Raw genomic sequence first — 15,788 nt, 5'->3', positions numbered from 1 at the left:
CTTTGATGGAATGGTCTGCGGGTGTCATGTTGCCTTTGGAGAGCCCTGATGTACCTAAACAGTGGAAATGCCCCACAAATGACACCATTTTGGAAACTAGACCCCCTAAGGAACTTATCTAGATGTGTGGTGAGCACTTTAAACCCCAAGGGCTCCACACAAGTTTATAATCCCCGGGCATGAAAATAAAAAAATCGTAGTTTTCCACAAACATGATCATTTAATCCCCAATTTTTTTGTTTTCCCAAGGGTACCAGGAGAATTTGGACACAAAAAGTTGTTGTCCAATTTGTCCTGAGTACGCTGATACCTCATATGTGGGAGAAAACTACTGTATGGGCACAAGTCGGGGATCGGAAGGGAAGTAGTGATGTTTTGGAATGCAGACTTTGATGGAATGTTCTGCGGGTGTCATGTGCGTTTGGAGAGCCTCTGATGTGCCTAAACTATTGAAACTCCCCACAAGTGACCCCATTTTGGAAACTAGACCCCCCACGGAACTTATCTAGATGTGTGGTGAGCACTTTGAACCCCCAAGTGCTTCATAGAAGTTTATAACGCCCAGGTGTGAAAATAAAAAAATCATATTTGTTTTCCACAAAAATGATATTTTTGCCCCCAATTTTTTTATTTTCCTAAGGGCAACAGGAGAAATAGGACCCCAAAAGTTGTTTTGCAATTTGTCCTGAGTAGGTTGATACCCCATATGTGGGGGTAAAACACTGTTTGGGCACATGGCAGAGCTTGGAAGGGAAGGAGCACCATTTGACTTATTCAACGCAGAATTGGCTGGAATTGAGATCAGACGCCATGTTGCGTTTGGAGAGCACCTGATGTGCCCAAACAGTGGAAACCCCCCAATTCTAACTCCAACCCGAACCCCAACACACCCCTAGCTCTAGCCCTAACCCTAACCCTAGCCCTAACCCTAGCCCTAACCCTAACCCTAGCACTAACCCAAACCCTAGCCCTAACCCTAGCCCTAACCCTAACCCTAGCCCTAACCCTAGCCCTAACCCTAACACTAATGGGAAAATGGAACTAAAGACATTTTTTTAATTTTATTATTTTTCCCTAACTAAGGGGGTGATAACGGGGGGTTTGATTTACTATTTATGGCGGTTTTTATATTTGGCAGCTGTCACACGCTAAAAGACGCTTTTTATTGTAAAAATGGTTTTTGCATCACCACATATTGAGAGCTATAATTTTTCCATATTTTGACCCACTGAGTCATGTGAGGTCTTATTTTTTGCGGGAGGAGTTGACACTTTTATTGGTATCATGTTCGGGCATGTGACATTTTTTGATCACTTTTTATTCCGATTTTTGGGACGCAGAATGAACAAAAACCAGCGTTTCATGAATTTCTTTTGGGGGGTGCGTTTACAACGTTCCGCGTGCGGTAAAATTGATAAAGCGGTTTTATTCTTCGGGTCGGTACGGTTACAACAATACCTCGTTTATGTCTTTTTTTATGTTTTGGCGCTTTTATGCAATAAAAACAATTTTATATAAAAAATAATTATTTTTGCAGCGCTTTATTCTGCGAGCTATAACTTTTTTATTTTTTCTCTGATGATGCTGCGTGGTGGCTCGTTTTTTGCGGGACAAGATGACGTTTTCAGCGGTACCATGGATATTTATATGCGTCTTTTTGATCGCGCATTATTGCACTTTTTGATCGGCGGTATGATAATAAAACATTATTTTTTGCTTCGTTTTTTAGTTTTTTATTTTTATTTTTTAAGGGGCTAACTAGTGGGACAGTTTTATAGGGTGGGTCGTTACGGACACGGCGATACCAAATATGTGTACTTTTATTGTTTTATTTTTTTTATTTCCAAAAAATGAATTTATTCGGGAATATTCTTTTTTAATTTAATTAGCGATTTTTTTAAAATCATTTTTACACTTTTTTTTTTAACTTTATTAGGTTGTCCCAGGGGGGACATCACTGTCCTGATCGCTGATCTGTCACATCACAGATCACTGTGACAGATCAGCATTGAAGAAGACTTCCTCTTGCCCGCGCTTTGCAGCCACTGAGGAAGCCAGCTCCTTGCAGACCCCCGAAGGTCCCCGTCGCCATCATGGATTCGGAGACCTGCAGGGAAGGAGACCCCCACAGCAGCGCTGCACATTGCGCTGCTGTGGGGGCTCAGGGAAAGCACAGAGGGAGCCCCCTCCCTGCCGATGCTTCCCTTTAACCCCCGGTACACCACGATCATGTTTGATCGCGGTGTGCAAGGGGTTAACGTGTCGGGGGCGGTCCGTGACCGCCCCTGACACATTGTGCTGGGTGTCAGCTGTGATAATCAGCTGACACCAGGCTGCGATCAGCGGCGCTCACCACTTTGGTGCCGCTGATCGCTGTGACGTACTATCACGTCCCTGGGAATTAAGTCCCAGGGCACATGGACGGGATAGTACGTCACATGGCAGTAAGGGGTTAATCATTTGTTTTTTTTCATGTTGGTGAAGTCCATGGGGATGGAGTAACACCGCAAATGGTTACTGCTGGTTATAGGGTTAACTTGGCTGAACTAAATCCATTTGGAATCTCCTATACACACCAGCTAGTTTCTAGAAAGGGTGACACCCAGAAATTCAGTGGTGTTTTAATAATAATAATAATAAATTTTATTTCTATAGCGCCGACATATTCCGCAGCACTTTACATTTCAGAGGGAATTTGTACAGACAATAGACATTACAGCATAACAATAATCACATACAGTAGATTATAGCAAATACCAAGAGGAATGAGGGCCCTGCTCGCAAGCTTACAGTCTATGAGGAAAGAGGTAGACATGAAAGGTGGGTGGTAACAGTTGCCCTGATTGTATGGACCAGCCGTAATGTTAATTGTGTAACAGTACAAACACAGAGGGCTAATGGATGCATAAAGCATGTGGGAACATGATGCGGGGAATCTGGTTATGGTAAAACTTTTGGCTGTGTCACACAGGGATAGATTAGGTTAATGTGTTGAGGCGATAGGCCAGTCTGAATAAATGCGTTTTCAGGGCACGCTTAAAATTGTGAGGATTGGGGACTAATCGTATTGACCTGGGAAGTGCATTCCAAAGAATTGGCGCGGCACGTGTAAAGTCTTGGAGACGGGAGTGGGAGGTTCTGACTATTGAGGATGCTAACCTCAGGTCATCAGCAGAACGGAGGGCGCGGGTAGGGTGGTATACTGAAACAAGGGAGGAGATGTAGGGTGGTGCTGAGTCATGGAGGGCTTTGTGGGTGAGGGTAATAAGTTTATACTGAATTCTGGAGTGGATGGGTAGCCAGTGTAATGACTGGCACAAGGTAGAGGCATCGGTGTAACGATTGGTGAAGAATATGATCCTGGCTGCAGCATTCAAGACAGATTGGAGAGGGGAGAGTTTGGTAAGAGGGAGACCGATTAGAAGAGAGTTACAATAGTCGAGACGAGAATGAATACGAGAAACAGTAAGAGTTTTTGCAGAGTCAAAAGTTAGAAAAGGTCGAATTCTAGAAATGTTTTTGAGGTGCAGATGACAAGAGCGAGCCAGTGATCAAATGTGGGGGGCAAAGGAAAGCTCGGAATCAAGTATGACCCCAAGACAGCGGGCATGTTGCTGGGGAGTAATAGCGGAACCACACACAGAAATGGCAATGTCGGGTATAGGTACATCAGTAGCGGGAGGAAACACAAGGAGTTCAGTCTTTGACAGGTTCAGTTTCAGATATAGTGAGGACATGATATTAGACACAGCGTTTAGACAATCGCCGGTGTTTTCTAGAAAGGCTGGCGTGATGTCAGGAGAAGAAGCGTATAATTGGGTGTCATCAGCATAGAGATGGTACTGGAAACCAAATCTACTGATTGTTTGACCAATAGGGGCAGTGTACAAGGAGATGAGGAGGGGGCCTAGAACCGATCCTTGAGGGACACCAACAGTAAGGGGAAGGTGAGAGGAGGAGGAACCGGCAAAAGATACAGTAAAGGAGCGGTCGGAGAGATAATCTTTATTTAGGAGGAGGAGGAGAACCATGAGAGAACGGTGTCCTTGAGGCCAATGGAATGGAGCATAGTGAGGAGGAGCTGATGATCCACAGTGTCGAATGCTGCAGAGAGATCCAAGAGAATTAACATGGAGTAATGACCATTTGATTTAGCTGTTAGCAGATCATTAGAGACTTTAGTGAGGGCAGTTTCAGTGGAGTGTAAAGAGCGGAAACCAGATTGGAGAGAGTCGAGAACAGAGTTTTCTGAGAGATAGCGGATAAGACGGGAGTGGAGCAGGTGTTCCAGGAGTTTAGAGATGTAGGGAAGATTAGAGACAGGTCTATAGTTAGTGGCACAGTTTTGGTCGAGGGATGGTTTTTTAAGTAGTGGATGTATGATGGCATGCTTAAATGAGGAGGGAAAAATACCAGAAGAGAGAGAGAGAGGTTAAATATTTTAGTTAGGTGAGGGGTGACAGCAGGGGAAAGGGACTGGAGGAGATGTGACAGAAATGGGTCACTGGTGCAAGTGGTTGGGCGAGGAGATGCAAGGAGCCTGCTTACTTCTTCTTCTGTGACTGATTCAAAATCAGAATGTGAGCTAGATGCAGTGGGGGAGGGAGGACAGTGCATGGTATGAGGTGATTGGGAGATAATTTCCTGTCGAATCTGATCAATTTTTTCTTTGAAGTAATTGGCCAGATCGTCAGCTCGGAGTACCGTGGTTGGGGCCTGTACTCTTGGGTTGAGTAGAGAATGAAAAGTGTCAAAGAGACGTTTAGGGTTATTGGACAGTGAGGTGATGAGGGTGTTGAAATAGGCTTGTTTGGAGAGGTGAAGGGCAGTGTTGTATGTTCTAAGCATAAACTTAGAATGGATGAAATCTTCGTGTAGATTGGATTTTCTCCACAGACGTTCGGCGCACCTGGAGCACCGCTGCAGGAAACGTGTTTGCACCGTGTGCCAGGGTTGTCGCCATCTGCATTGTGGTGTTCTATTTATAGGGGGTGCAAATTCATCGAGGGCACTTTGAAGTGTTTCATTGTAATGCTTCAATTCAGAATCAGGACATGAGAGGGAGGAGATAGGGGCCAATGAAGACTGCAAGTTCTTCATAAGTTTCTGGGTGTTAATGGCCTGTATGTTTCTATAAGTCTGGACAGTGGGGGTGACCTGAGCAGCCTGGCAGTTCTTGATAAAGAATGAAAGAAGATTGTGGTCAGAGAGCGGGAGAGGGGAGTTTGCAAAATCATCCACTGCACAAAGCCGAGAGAAGACCAAGTCGAGGGAGTTTCCGTCTTCATGCATTGGAGAATTAGTAATCTGCAAAAGGCCAAATGAGGAGGTTAGAGATAAAAGGAGAGTAGCAGATGGTGAGAGGGGAAGAGCAATGGGGATGTTGAAATCTCCCATGATGAGGGTAGGGATGTCACAGGAGAGAAAATGTGGAAGCCAAGTGGCAAAATGGTCCAGGAACTGATGGGAGGGGCCGGGAGGACGATATACCACCGCCACTCTCATGGAGAAGGGGGTGTAGAGTCTGACGGCATGGACCTCAAAAGAAGGGAAGACTAGTGAGGGTAGTTGAGGGATAACCTGAAATGTACATTTTGGTGATAGGAGCAGACCAATGCCTCCACCTTCTCTATTGTCTGATCTTGGGGTATGAGAGAAGTGTTGCCCCCCCATATGAAAGAGCAGCAGCAGCGGTAGTGTCTGACTGCTGGATCCAGGTTTCAGTAAGAGCCAGGAGGTTAAGAGAATTAGAAAGGAAGAAGTCATGGATGAAGGAGAGTTTGTTACACACTGAGCGAGAATTCCAAAGTGCACAATTAAGAGAGACAGAAGGCATGCAGGGAATATTAATAAGATTAGAGGGGTTTCTGAGTGTAGCAGTCGCGGGGTTTGACTTTCTATAACATGGGGGACCAGGGTTGGGAGCAATGTCTCCTGCGACTAGGAGAAGGAGGATAGAAAGAGTGAGCAGATGGTTAAGTGATTTGTGAGAGCGTCTCTTATGTTGAATGGTGGGACTGACTGGATCTGTGCAATTTAACAATGTGAAAAGAGCGTGAGTGCTATACATAGGAGAGGAAAGGAGCGAGGGGCCAATATGGATGGAGTGTAGAGAGTTAATGCCAGGGCGTTGGATGTGTGTGAATGCAGCGGCCAGGATAAAAATTACACAAATGCATATGGTATATATTTGATGTACTCCAAATGTACAGGGAGTAGATGTATATAAATGTCTTACCTGTCTCCTGCCCTGTCTAACAGCCATGTTATAACTGCCAGTAGTACTTTGATACATTTACTTCGATTACATGTGCATAAATGCCCCCTGCATAAATGCTCCCCCTAGCTATGTCTGAATATATAGGAGGTTAAGGCTAAGATTTTTTTTTTCCTCTCTCTCTTCTCGTTAATCAATCACACTAAATTGAGACACCAGGACCCAATAAAATGTTGTGGTCAAATAAACACATGTCCAGCACTACATGGATCATAAAGCACTTTGAAAAGTTTCTTGACCTCACAACATAAGGGGACAAGCAGAGTAAGCTGAAATAACTATATACCAGATATAAGCTTGCATAGTTGAAAACACAGATAGCATTCAGGATTAAATGCTTGCTGTCATTGAATGGAGACACACAGGAGTGGATTCAGAGCAGAGATTGGAAAAGCTGGTTACCAGATATAAGCTTGCATAGTTGAAAACACAGATAGCATTCAGGATTAACTGCTTGCTGACATTGAATGGAGACACACAGGAGTGGATTCAGAGCAGAGATTGGAAAAGCTGGTTACCTGTATGAAGAGAATAGAGATGCGTGTCACATTCATCCATGTTATAACTGCCAGTAGTACTTTGATACATGTACTTCGAATACATGTGTTTTTCCCTGGCATCATACTATATATGCGGTCTTGATTCATTCCTCACTTGGACCTGGAGGAAGACACATGTAGTGTTGAAACATGTCGTCCAAAAGGGATTGACTATATGCAAAATTGTTACTGAAGAAACACGGAAACTTTTTAATGGAAAAATAAAAGTTATATTTTACTCTACCATTGGACTGATCGCCGGAGAAACAATGCTATTTCCCATATATATTTATATATATATATATATATATATATATATATATATATATATATCCTTAGACCACACATATTGGTGCGCCTGGTTCTTTTATTATTCCAGGCACCTGCTGAGAGAAAATGGACCCTAATGCGGCACTAAAAGGATTTTGCTCATGTTGAGCTAAAAAAAAACTGTTCTACCTCGTTCCCCTCCCTGCGTGGAGTATTCTATTGTGGATATTAAAAGTGTTGAGTACAATATGGTCAGGGACAACCATTATTAAAGGATGGAGGAATGTAAGGGGTTACATTGTGTGCATGTGGCAGGGTGCCAGGGCATGATTGAGCAATCTTTGTCAGCCACGACTACGGCCCTGGATCCCCTCACACCAGCACATAAGAGCCAACATTCTAGACTCTAGAGTATAGAGCAGTGATAGCATACCTTTTGGAGTCCGAGTGCCGAAGTGGCAACCTAAAACCCACTTATTTATCAGAAAGTGCTAATGTGGCAATCTAACATCACATCACAGAAGACCTTCAAAATACTCCCCCTTACACACTCAAACAACCTCTCTTCAAGGTATACACTCACTCACTGCCCCTCTGCAAAATATACAAACACACACACAGATACACACACACTCCGCTGAATAAAGCAGCCCTCCATCCCCAACTTCTCTCAAAAATAAACTTAATACATTTAATGTCCAGCTCCTGTTGGAACTCTTACCATTGCACTCCCGCACTGTCTTTACTCCTCTTCGACACTAGCAGCAATGTCGCACGTTGGACCTGGGGCTGACAGCATCACCGGGGAGGCACATAGATCACCGGAGGGACACAGAGATCACTGGGGGGCACAAAGATCACAGGGTGGCACATAGCTGGAGGGGTCAGATATCACGGGGGGCACAGAGATCACATAGGAGCACAAATATCACAGGGCGTACATAGCAGGGGGGCACATTGATAACAGGGAGGGCACATAGATCACAGGAGGGCACAAAGCTGGGAGCCACAGAAATCACAGGGGTGCACATAGCTGGGGGGCACATAGATCCCAGGGGGCATATAGCTGGAGGGCACAGAAATCACAGGGGGCATATAGCTGGGGGAACCGAGAGATCACAGGGAGAACAGACAAAGAGTTGGACTCCTCTGATTCTTGGTTTCCCTCTCTATGTCTTTTCCATAATTTTAGGGCCAAATCTTTATCCAATGTTTGTTAAAAATGCAGTTTATTTTCTGCTGTCCTCTCTCTGGTCTCATATATTCTTCTGATAGACAACCCTTGGGGCTTAAGGGGTTAAAATACCGTTTCATGACTGCCCCAGTACTGGTTCAACCTGATTTGTCTAAACCATTTATCATAGAGGTGGACGCCTCTGGGGAGGGAGTAGGGTCTGTGTTGTCCCAGGGACCCAGCATATTAACTAACTTAAGACCCTGTGCCTTCTTTTCAAAAAAAGTTTTCTCTGCTGAGAGGAATTATGATGTGGGAACCGGGAGTTGTTGGCCATTAAATCGGCGTTTGAAGAATGGAGGCATTTTTTGGAGGGGGCTGTCCATTGTATCACTGTCATTATAGATCACAAGGACCTGTCTTACATCGAGTCTGCCAAACGTTTAACCCCGAGACAGGCAAGGTGGTCACTTTTTTTTCCCAATTTCAGTTTTCCATCACTTTCAGGCCAGGGTCCAAGTATGTGAAGGCGAATGCCTTGTCTCGCAGTCTAGATCCAGTATAGATCCAGTATCACCTCCTGAGCCTCCTTCCTCCATTCTTCAGTGAGGGGTGGTGGTGGCTGTGGTGTCCCCGAGATTGGATCTGGAGATTTGTGAGGCCCAATTTCTTGCTCTGTCATCCATACCTGAAAATAAGCTGTTTGTGGCTATCCAGTATCGGTTAAGGGTGCTTCGGGAGTTCCACGACTTGGCTTTGAGTGGGCATCCTGGTATCTCGGCCATTCGTAAAGCCATCACTAGGCTGTTCTGGTGGCCCTCGTTGACTTCTGACGTCACTGGGTTTGTGTCCTCCTGTGAAACTTGTGCCCGCACAAAAACCTCCCACAACCGGCCGGCAGGGGAATTGGTGCCACTGCCAATTCCAGATAGACTGTGGACTCATCTGTCCATGGATTTTATCACCGATCTTCCCCCTCTCTAATGGCAAAACCGTGGTCTGGGTAGTTGTTGATAGAGGGGTGCAATTCGTGGCAAAATTCTGGAGGGCTTTTTGTAAAAGGCTGAAAGGACCAATCAGTCTTTGGAGCAGATTTTAGGTGTCTTGTCATGTCTAGGTAGGATGATTGATGCTCTGCGATACCTGTAGCGGAATTCGCTTTCAATAATCATGTCATTGAGTCGACTGGTACTTCTCCATTCTACTGCAACTATGGGTTTCACCCTCATTTTGGTGAATTTTCCCGGCTGGATTCGGGTTGTCCAGGGGCTGATTCGGCCTTTCTGCAATTGGGGGAGGTCTGGAGGGAGGTTCAGAGAAACATTGGGGAGGCTCAGGGCAAATATAAATTGTTTACGGATAAACAATGTTCTGTGGGGCCAGCTTATCAGGTGGGGGATAAGGTATGGTTATCCACCAAAAATATGAGGCTGAGAATTCCCTCTGCTAAGTTGGGTCCCAAGTTTATTGGTCCGTATGAAATTTTAGAGGTGATTAATCCTGTGGCCTTTTGCCTGCGTTTGCCTCCGTTGTTGTAGATCCCCAATGTGTTCCATATGGTGCTTCTGAAGCCATCGGCGCCTTCCTCTGGTGAGTCTCTCTCACACCCGCCTCCTGTTGTGGAAGATGGCCAGACCGAGTACAAGGTGGAACAGGTGGTGGATTCTCGTATGCTCCGCCGTTCATTTCAGCACTTGGTCCATTGGAAAGGGTACGGTCCTGAGGATCGGTCATGGTTGCGGGCGCAATCGGTCCATGCGGATTGGTTGGTCCGGGCCTTTCACGCTCATTCTCCAGGGAAGCCTGGGGGTCCTGTGCCTCCCCCCATTGAGAGGGGGGTACTGTCATGGTCCAGTCCAGAGTTTATTTTCTGCTGTCCTCTCTCTGGACTGGTCATATGGGGGTTAATATCCTCAGCCTCGTTCCGGAGCTTGCTGGGCTATTTCAGTCCATCACAGCCTGCTGACCAGTGTTAGTGATAGCTAAAGCTTCTAGTTCAGAGCCTATGACCCTTGTACCTTGGTGATCCTCCTGCCTTTGACTTGTATCCACGTGTATAACCCGGACTGATCTCTGACCCCATCTCTTGGTATTTGTCTCTGCTGCTACATTCTCTGTCTGGCTTTTGATTCCCCCGCTTGTACCCCGACCACGTCTTCCGTCTCACGTTTTGGGACCCCGCGCTCATGTTTGGCTTTTTGACCCTCGGCTTGGTATTTTGACTACGTGTATTGCTGCTACTTCTGATATGTCTGCTCCTGATAGATTCTGACTCGGTTCGTCTGACCATTCTCTCATTACCTGTGACACCTGTGCGGTTGCTCGGTGTTGCTACGCTTAGTGTGTAACCTCTCTTCACTCATCAGCTCCCCCTGGTGGAGGTTTCACTACACAGTTATTCTGGAGTCCATAGTTTTCACCACTGAATTTTTTTTGAAAAAAAAAAACACAAAGCAGCAAATTCAGGCATGTCCCAGCCTAAACAAAGGACAGGGTTTTAGTAAATCCCACAAACTGTAAAACGTTGTATTACCACCCAGTTTGGACTTTTGCATAGACACTCTTAGGAACAGGATTTACACATCTCTTGTTTTTATATATGATAGATCTGAACACCGAGAAGAAGCCAAGGCCAAGCCTCCAATGGTCCCTAAAGAGACACATGGTTTACTTAGACTGTACCTATATTATTGATTGCATGAAAACCAGGCCTGGAATGGCCATTTGACCGGGCAGTTTCCTGGTGGGCCACTTGTTCCTGCTCCCACCTTTCCCGGCCCCAGTTGTTTTTTCTGCCTTCCTTGGTTGTTGACATACATAGTAGAAACAGGACAGGAAAAGGAGGAACAAGAAGGATCTCACAACCAAACAAGCACTGTGTGCTTATCCATACCTCTATCTTCAAGCTCCACAAAAAAAGAAAAGGTGGCTGTGGGTGAGTATAACTGACTGTGTTCTCTGTTGTGTATGAAAAAGTGTTGACTGTGTGTTTTTTGTGTACAGCACAGTCTCAGTGTATTGTATCCTATGTGATGTGTATGCAGCAACCTCAGAGTCTGCTATATGATGTATATACAGCAGTCTTAGTGTATCCTATGTGATGTATATACAACAGTCTCAATATCTCCTATGTAATATATATAAAGCAGTTTCAGTGTCTCCTATGTGATGTAAATACAGCAGCCTCAGAGTGTCCTATATGTTGCATATACAGCAGTCTCAATGAATGCTATGTGACATATTCAGCAGTCTCAGTGTCTCCTTTGTGATGTATACAGCAGTCTCAATATCTCCTTTGTAATGTGTACAGCAATCTCAGTGTCTTCAATGTAATGTTTACAGCAGTTTAGGTTTCTACTATGTGATGTATATACAGCAATCTCATTATCTCCTATGTGATGTATACAGCACTCTCACTGTTTCCGTTGTGATGTATGCAGCAGTATCAATATCTCCTATGAGCATTCCTCCCAAACGTCCCAGATTCAGTGTCCCGCATTATCCGCATTTGGGGAGATATTCTGCTGTTTTGGGAGGTTGGGAAATGTCCTGGCTTAGGCCTCTTTCACACATCAGGTTTTCGCCGTCAGGCGCGATCCGGCGCTTTTGACAGAAACCGGATCCGGCGAAATGCAATGCCGGATCCGGTTTCCCCCCCATTGACTTGCATTTGCGCCGGATCGCGCCGGATGGCCATGCGTTTCATCCGGTTATCGCCGGATCCGGCAATGTGTCGCAATGTGTCGCGATCCGGCGTCTGGAAAAAACGTCTACTGTAACGTTTTTTGTCTCCGGCGAAAAAGCCGGACACGCCGGATCCGGCGCGTCCGGCTTTTTCACACAATGAAAGCCTATGAGCGCCGCAATGCGCCGGATCCGGCGAAAGCCTGATCCGGCGGCCGGATCCGGTTTTTTGGTCTGAGCATGCTCAGTAGCTCTGCCCACAAGACATATATAAAAGCAAGACAGTGGGACCCACAGCCACACCCAACATGCCACCCAAGACAGCAACCAGGCGCAGGAGAAGGCAGGAGACCACTGCAGCACCATCCGCACCACCACCACCCCAAATGGAGCAGCAAATAGAACATGCTGAGGAGGGGAGGCCAGCAGCAGATGAGAGACGGTAATTATCAAATAACCCATTCCTCCAAACTAGGGCTATTGAATATCAAGATATTCATTGGCCCTTTGTTTCTCTTTATTCAACAGCCGCCCAATAGATGCAGCAGCAGCAGCAGCAATGGCAGCAGCTGCAACACCACCCACAGGCATGGAGTATGGCCACCAGGAAGACAGCACATCATCTTCTGGGAGCCCTCCCTCGCATCGTCAGCGTTTGACGGTAAGTTTTTATTTCCAAAATCCATCTTCTCTGTAATATATGTCTATTCATGGCCTTTTATTTCAAAACAGGAATCACAAGATGAAGAGGAGCTCCCAGAAGAAGAAGGAAGGGGTGGACAGACACCTGGAGTGGGCTCACAATTGGTAAGTTTTTTGCATCAAACGCAGAAACACAACAGCACACTACACACAACACATAGAAAACAATGTTCTGCAGACCACACACAGCAAACAAATGCCTACATCCAAAGACATAACTTTTTTTGTTTTCTTCTCTAGTCTTCCCAATCTGGTGCTCGGCCAAGAGGTCCTCGCAGTGCCTCCCAGGGTCGTCGGCGACAGCAACGCGGCGGTCACCAGCGTGTAAGTATAAATATTTTTGCTTTGTTTTTTTGCACTTTTTATTTCATTTCTTTTGTGGAGGCTAATTATGTTATTTTTGTCTTTTTCTTTAACAGCCTTCACAGCGTGCTCCCGACTCTGACGTTGAGGATGGAGGGATTGATATGGACCGCCTCATCGATCTTGTCAGAGAAAGGGAGCCGCTCTGGAATATGGCTGACCGCCGCCACGCTGACCTGATCGTTACCCGACGACTCTGGGAGGAAATCTGTTCGCTCCTTGTGGGCCGCTGGGAGGACCTCGATGTTCGGGCCCAGATTACAGAGCGTAAGTATATACAGTACCGGTTGCTTGATGTAAACCAGTGTTTCCTGAACTCCAGTCCTCGTGGTCCCCACGGATCATGTGTTCAGGATTTCTATTTACTATGGAAATCCTGAAAACATGACCCCTGGGGACCATGAGGACTGGAGTTTGGGAAACACTGATGTTGTATACTAACCACTCCTTTCTCGTTTCAGGGAACAGAATTGTGAATCGGTGGCGGTCTGTGAGGGATCGTTTCAAGAAGGAGTTCAATAAAGAGATGCGGGCCCCGAGTGGATCTGGAGGACGCAGGAGCAAGTACAAGTACGCAGAAGCCCTGTCGTTCCTCCGGGAAACAATGGTCACCAGAAGGTAAATATTACACACCACATGTGAAAAAAAATGTTAGATGTAAATTTTTTTTTCAGCCAGGGCCATACCATGTCAGTATTTTAATTGGTTTTTTTTTCTCTTTATTCCACAGCACGGTGAGCAGCACTCGGGAGCCTGCATGATTGGACCCTTCTGAGGCGATCCCTGAGGAGACCGGCACCGAGGGACACTTCGACCGCCCCGGTACATCTGCACCTTCCCAGCCTTCCCACACATTCGACCCATCTGTCCCATCCACCAGCACAGGAGCATCGTGGCCGCCTACATTACATGAAGCTGCTGGTGAGGAGATCGCTTTCCCTTTACCCCACCCTTCTGCCCCTGCCACCTCTAGTACACCTGCGGGTACTGGGCGGCAGCGGCAGAGGGGTCAGGAAAAGACTTATGCGCCAGAGTTCTTGCATCTGAATGCATCTTTCCAGAACTGTCTAAAAGTCTTGTCAGAGCAAATCTCCGCAGGCTATCAGCAGATCAACTCCAGCATTCTGGAGGTGAAGACACTTCTGCAAACCATGCATTCAGAAGCAAGATCTTCGCCAAACCACACCTTTTTCAGGTCTGTTGTGGAGCGCATGGAAACGCTCTCTCCTGCCCAGCAGATGCATGTAATGCATTCATGCCACGCTGCTCTCCAGCAAGTTACCTCCCAACCTCCTCCTCCTCCTCCCACCACAGTAGTTCCTCCACCTGCACCCCCTCCAGCCACTTTCCATCCTCCCCCTCCTATTACATCTACACCCCCTCCAGCCACTTTCCATCCTCCCCCTCCTATTACATCTACACCCCCTCCAGCCACTTTCCATCCTCCCCCTCCTATTACATACCATCCACCTCCAGCCACTTTCCATCCTCCCCCTCCTATTACATACCATCCACCTCCCCAGCACCATCCACCTCCCCAGCACCATCCACCTCCCCAGCACCAGCCACCTCCCCAGCACCAGCCACCTCCCCAGCACCAGCCACCTCCCCAGCACCAGCAACCTCACCAGTACCAGCAACCTCCACAGTACCTGCAAACTCCCCAGTACCAGCAACCTCCCCAGTACCAGACATCTCCCCACTTCCAGCAACCTGCCCCGTACCAGACATCTCCCCACTTCCAGCAACCTGCCCCGTACCAGACATCTCCCCACTTCCAGCAACCTGCCTCGTACCAGACATCTCCCCACTTCCAGCAACCTGCCCCGTACCAGACATCTCCCCACTTCCAGCAACCTGCCCCGTACCAAACTCCTTCCCCATACAACTTGCCATCAACATCATCTGCTCCTACAGTCCCTGCCCAACCCTCCACTCCACCACCCACCACCTCTTCTGCTTCCCACATGTCCACCCATTCTGTAGTTTTTTCCACACCTTCACCTCTAACTGTTCCTTCCCCACAACGATCCCAGTCCTCTCTCCACACTCCCAGTGTCGAAGTGTCCCGCAGCCCCTACAGCAGTATTTCCACCACACACTACACAGAATTATAATGTGTGTTTTTAAATAAAAATGACCAGTTTTATGGTTTCAGTTTTATAGTTTCAAAGCTTTAACATGTTTATTAAAATTTTAAAAAAGTTTACTAAAAAAAACATTTTTCAATAAAAGTTAAATTATTTTACACTGGTTGTCTGTCATTTCTTTCTGCGGCGAAAAAGGTTAAATACAGGGTATTTAAAAGGTGAAATGGTATTCAAAACTAGGTATATAACTGTGGGTAAATTTTAGCTTTTTGCCACAGTTGTGTTCCTGGTTGTGTTTGAAGCAAAGTATTTCACCTAAAAAGTTGTGTTTATTGTTGGTGATTTCCTAACAATGTACACAACTTTTGTTAAAAGGTGAAATACTTTGCATAAAACACAACCAGGTACACACCTGTGGCCTAAAGCTAAAAATAGAGACCATGACAAGATAGCCAACTTTGGTTGGCAAAGGTATATACTGTTGGTACAGAAGGTACACAAGTTTGGTTGGGCACAAATCTTTCACACTCTGTCATCCTGCCAGTGTACTCTGCCTTGAGGTGACATAAAGTATAGTGCAAAATTGTCCCTCATTACTGAAACCGTCACAGAACTTCTAGTGGTAATGTCATGGTAATCTTGCAAGGTGGTTTCTTCAGAGGTGTCCTCAATGGAAATGGGTTCCTTGC

Source organism: Dendrobates tinctorius, unplaced genomic scaffold (genome assembly GCF_039654945.1).
Source record: "Dendrobates tinctorius isolate UK_male_01 unplaced genomic scaffold, ASM3965494v1 ptg000023l, whole genome shotgun sequence".
NCBI lineage: Eukaryota > Metazoa > Chordata > Amphibia > Anura > Dendrobatidae > Dendrobates > Dendrobates tinctorius.
This window is presented reverse-complemented; position numbering follows the sequence as displayed.